The following is a 6557-nucleotide window of genomic DNA, read 5'->3' as shown; positions in this document are numbered from 1 at the left end:
ATGTTGAACCAAATACCTGTACTTTCGACTTCTTACATGTTGAACCCAAATACCTGTACTTTCTACTTCTTACATGTTGAACACTAATACCTGTACTTTCTACTTCTTACATGTTGAACTCAAATACCTGTACTTTCTACTTCTTACATGTTGAACCCAAATACCTGTACTTTCTACTTTACATGTTGAACTCAAATACCTGTACTTTCTACTTCTCTCATGTTGAACACAAATACCTGTACTTTCTACTTCTTACATGTTGAACTCAAATACCTGTACTTTCTACTTCTTACATGTTGAACCCAAATACCTGTACTTTCTACTTCTTACATGTTGAACACTAATACCTGTACTTTCTACTTCTCACATGTTGAACCCAAATACCTGTACTTTCTACTTCTCACATGTTGAACCCAAATACCTGTACTTTCTACTTCCTACATGTTGAACTCTAATACCTGTACTTTTTACTTCTTACATGTTGAACCCAAATACCTGTACTTTCTACTTCTTACATGTTGAACCCAAATACCTGTACTTTCTACTTCTTACATGTTGAACTCAAATACCTGTACTTTCTACTTCTCACATGTTGAACTCAAATACCTGTACTTTCTACTTCTTACATGTTGAACCCAAATACCTGTACTTTCTACTTCTTACATGTTGAACCCAAATATCTGTACTTTCTACTTCTTACATGTTGAACCCAAATATCTGTACTTTCTACTTCTTACATGTTGAACCCAAATACCTGTACTTTCTACTTCTTACATGTGAACCCAAATACCTGTACTTTCTACTTCTTACATGTTGAACACAAATACCTGTACTTTCTACTTCTCACATGTTGAACCCAAATACCTGTACTTTCTACTTCTCACATGTTGAACTCTAATACCTGTACTTTCTACTTCTCACATGTTGAACTCAAATACCTGTACTTTCTACTTCTTACATGTTGAACCCAAATACCTGAACTTTCTACTTCTCTCATGTTGAACACAAATACCTGTACTTTCTACTTCTTACCTGTTGAACCCAAATACCTGTACTTTCGACTTCTTACATGTTGAACTCAAATACCTGTACTTTCTACTTCTTACATGTTGAACCCAAATACCTGTACTTTCGACTTCTTACATGTTGAACCCAAATACCTGTACTTTCTACTTCTTACATGTTGAACACTAATACCTGTACTTTCTACTTCTTACATGTTGAACCCAAATACCTGTACTTTCGACTTCTTACATGTTGAACCCAAATACCTGTACTTTCTACTTCTTACATGTTGAACACTAATACCTGTACTTTCTACTTCTTACATGTTGAACACAAATACCTGTACTTTCTACTTCTCTCATGTTGAACACAAATACCTGTACTTTCTACTTCTTACATGTTGAACCCAAATACCTGTACTTTCTACTTCTTACATGTTGAACACTAATACCTGTACTTTCTACTTCTTACATGTTGAACACAAATACCTGTACTTTCTACTTCTCTCATGTTGAACACAAATACCTGTACTTTCGACTTCTTACATGTTGAACTCAAATACCTGTACTTTCTACTTCTTACATGTTGAACCCAAATACCTGTACTTTCTACTTCTCTCATGTTGAACACAAATACCTGTACTTTCTACTTCTCTCATGTTGAACACAAATACCTGTACTTTCTACTTCTCTCATGTTGAACACAAATACCTGTACTTTCGACTTCTTACATGTTGAACTCAAATACCTGTACTTTCTACTTCTTACATGTTGAACTCAAATACCTGTACTTTCTACTTCTCTCATGTTGAACACAAATACCTGTACTTTCTACTTCTTACATGTTGAACCCAAATACCTGTACTTTCGACTTCTTACATGTTGAACTCAAATACCTGTACTTTCTACTTCTTACATGTTGAACCCAAATACCTGTACTTTCGACTTCTTACATGTTGAACTCAAATACCTGTACTTTCTACTTCTTACATGTTGAACACAAATACCTGTACTTTCTACTTCTCTCATGTTGAACACAAATACCTGTACTTTCTACTTCTTACATGTTGAACCCAAATACCTGTACTTTCGACTTCTTACATGTTGAACTCAAATACCTGTACTTTCTACTTCTTACATGTTGAACCCAAATACCTGTACTTTCGACTTCTCACATGTTGAACTCAAATACCTGTACTTTCTACTTCTTACATGTTGAACACAAATACCTGTACTTTCTACTTCTCTCATGTTGAACACAAATACCTGTACTTTCTACTTCTTACATGTTGAACCCAAATACCTGTACTTTCGACTTCTTACATGTTGAACTCAAATACCTGTACTTTCTACTTCTTACATGTTGAACTCAAATACCTGTACTTTCTACTTCTCACATGTTGAACTCAAATACCTGTACTTTCTACTTCTTACATGTTGAACCCAAATACCTGTACTTTCGACTTCTTACATGTTGAACTCAAATACCTGTACTTTCTACTTCTTACATGTTGAACTCAAATACCTGTACTTTCTACTTCTCACATGTTGAACCCAAATACCTGTACTTTCTACTTCCTACATGTTGAACCCAAATACCTGTACTTTCTACTTCTTACATGTTGAACACAAATACCTGTACTTTCTACTTCTTACATGTTGAACTCAAATACCTGTACTTTTTACTTCTTACATGTTGAACTCAAATACCTGTACTTTCTACTTCTTACATGTTGAACCCAAATACCTGTACTTTCGACTTCTTACATGTTGAACTCAAATACCTGTACTTTCTACTTCTTACATGTTGAACCCAAATACCTGTACTTTCGACTTCTTACATGTTGAACTCAAATACCTGTACTTTCTACTTCTTACATGTTGAACTCAAATACCTGTACTTTCTACTTCTCACATGTTGAACCCAAATACCTGTACTTTCTACTTCCTACATGTTGAACCCAAATACCTGTACTTTCTACTTCTTACATGTTGAACACAAATACCTGTACTTTCTACTTCTTACATGTTGAACTCAAATACCTGTACTTTTATCTACAGTTGAACTCAAATCTGTACTTTCTACTTCTACATGTTGAACTCAAATACCTGTACTTTTTACTTCTTACATGTTGAACACAAATACCTGTACTTTCTACTTCTTACATGTTGAACTCAAATACCTGTACTTTCTACTTCTTACATGTTGAACCCAAATACCTGTACTTTTTACTTCTTACATGTTGAACTCAAATACCTGTACTTTCTACTTCTCACATGTTGAACTCAAATACCTGTACTTTCTACTTCTTACATGTTGAACTCAAATACCTGTACTTTCTACTTCTTACATGTTGAACTCAAATACCTGTACTTTCTACTTCTTACATGTTGAACTCAAATACCTGTACTTTCTACTTCTTACATGTTGAACTCAAATACCTGTACTTTCTACTTCTCTCATGTTGAACACAAATACCTGTACTTTCGACTTCTTACATGTTGAACTCAAATACCTGTACTTTCTACTTCTTACATGTTGAACTCAAATACCTGTACTTTCTACTTCTCTCATGTTGAACACAAATACCTGTACTTTCTACTTCTTACATGTTGAACCCAAATACCTGTACTTTCGACTTCTTACATGTTGAACTCAAATACCTGTACTTTCTACTTCTACATGTTTGAACCCAAATACCTGTACTTTCTACTTCTTACATGTTGAACTCAAATACCTGTACTTTCTACTTCTTACATGTTGAACACAAATACCTGTACTTTCTACTTCTCTCATGTTGAACACAAATACCTGTACTTTCTACTTCTTACATGTTGAACCCAAATACCTGTACTTTCTACTTCTTACATGTTGAACTCAAATACCTGTACTTTCTACTTCTTACATGTTGAACCCAAATTACCTGTACTTTCGACTTCTCACATGTGAACTCAAATACCTGTACTTTCTACTTCTTACATGTTGAACACAAATACCTGTACTTTCTACTTCTCTCATGTTGAACACAAATACCTGTACTTTCTACTTCTTACATGTTGAACCCCAAATACCTGTACTTTCGACTTCTTACATGTTGAACTCAAATACCTGTACTTTCTACTTCTTACATGTTGAACTCAAATACCTGTACTTTCTACTTCTCACATGTTGAACTCAAATACCCTGTGTACTTTCTACTTCTTACATGTTGAACCCAAATACCGTACTTTCGACTTCTTACATGTTGAACTCAAATACCTGTACTTTCTACTTCTTTACATGTTGAACTCAAATACCTGTACTTTCTACTTCTTACATGTTGAACTCAAATACCTGTACTTTTTACTTCTTACATGTTGAACCCAAATACCTGTACATTTTCGACTTCTTACATGTTGAACTCAAATACCTGTACTTTCTACTTCTTACATGTTGAACCCAAATACCTGTACTTTCGACTTCTTACATGTTGAACTCAATACCTGTACTTTCTACTTCTACATGTTGAACTCAAATACCTGTACTTTCTACTTCTCACATGTTGAACTCAAATACCTGTACTTTCTACTTCCTACATGTTGAACCCAAATACCGTACTTTTCTACTTCTTTACATGTTGAACACAAATACCTGTACTTTCTACTTCTTACATGTTGAACTCAAATACCTTGTACTTTTTTACTTCTTACATGTTGAACTCAAATATCTGTACTTTCTACTTCTTACATGTTGAACACAAATACCTGTACTTTCGACTTCTTACATGTTGAACTCAAATACCTGTACTTTCTACTTCTTACATGTTGAACCCAAATACCTGTACTTTTTACTTCTTACATGTTGAACTCAAATACCTGTACTTTCTACTTCTCACATGTTGAACTCAAATACCTGTACTTTCTACTTCTTACATGTTGAACTCAAATACCTGTACTTTCTACTTCTTACATGTTGAACTCAATACCTGTACTTTCTACTTCTTACATGTTGAACTCAAATACCTGTACTTTCTACTTCTTACATGTTGAACTCAAATACCTGTACTTTCTACTTCTTACATGTTGAACTCAAATACCTGTACTTTCTACTTCTTACATGTTGAACTCAAATACCTGTACTTTCTACTTCTTACATGTTGAACTCAAATACCTGTACTTTCTACTTCTCTCATGTTGAACACAAATACCTGTACTTTCGACTTCTTACATGTTGAACTCAAATACCTGTACTTTCTACTTCTTACATGTTGAACTCAAATACCTGTACTTTCTACTTCTCTCATGTTGAACACAAATACCTGTACTTTCTACTTCTTACATGTTGAACCCAAATACCTGTACTTTCGACTTCTTACATGTTGAACTCAAATACCTGTACTTTCTACTTCTTACATGTTGAACCCAAATACCTGTACTTTCGACTTCTTACATGTTGAACTCAAATACCTGTACTTTCTACTTCTTACATGTTGAACACAAATACCTGTACTTTCTACTTCTCTCATGTTGAACACAAATACCTGTACTTTCTACTTCTTACATGTTGAACCCAAATACCTGTACTTTCTACTTCTTACATGTTTGAACTCAAATACCTGTACTTTCTACTTCTTACATGTTGAACCCAAATACCTGTACTTTCGACTTCTCACATGTTGAACTCAAATACCTGTACTTTCTACTTCTTACATGTTGAACACAAATACCTGTACTTTCTACTTCTCTCATGTTGAACACAAATACCTGTACTTTCTACTTCTTACATGTTGAACCCAAATACCTGTACTTTCGACTTCTTACATGTTGAACTCAAATACCTGTACTTTCTACTTCTTACATGTTGAACTCAAATACCTGTACTTTCTACTTCTCACATGTTGAACTCAAATACCTGTACTTTCTACTTCTTACATGTTGAACTCAAATACCTGTACTTTCGACTTCTTACATGTTGAACTCAAATACCTGTACTTTCTACTTCTTACATGTTGAACTCAAATACCTGTACTTTCTACTTCTTACATGTTGAACTCAAATACCTGTACTTTTTACTTCTTACATGTTGAACCCAAATACCTGTACTTTCGACTTCTTACATGTTGAACTCAAATACCTGTACTTTCTACTTCTTACATGTTGAACCCAAATACCTGTACTTTCGACTTCTTACATGTTGAACTCAAATACCTGTACTTTCTACTTCTTACATGTTGAACTCAAATACCTGTACTTTCTACTTCTCACATGTTGAACTCAAATACCTGTACTTTCTACTTCCTACATGTTGAACCCAAATACCTGTACTTTCTACTTCTTACATGTTGAACACAAATACCTGTACTTTCTACTTCTTACATGTTGAACTCAAATACCTGTACTTTTTACTTCTTACATGTTGAACTCAAATATCTGTACTTTCTACTTCTTACATGTTGAACACAAATACCTGTACTTTCGACTTCTTACATGTTGAACTCAAATACCTGTACTTTCTACTTCTTACATGTTGAACCCAAATACCTGTACTTTTTACTTCTTACATGTTGAACTCAA

Source organism: Gymnodraco acuticeps, unplaced genomic scaffold (genome assembly GCF_902827175.1).
Source record: "Gymnodraco acuticeps unplaced genomic scaffold, fGymAcu1.1, whole genome shotgun sequence".
NCBI lineage: Eukaryota > Metazoa > Chordata > Actinopteri > Perciformes > Bathydraconidae > Gymnodraco > Gymnodraco acuticeps.
The sequence above is the reverse complement of the archived record's forward strand: the minus strand, read 5'-3'. Positions refer to the sequence as shown.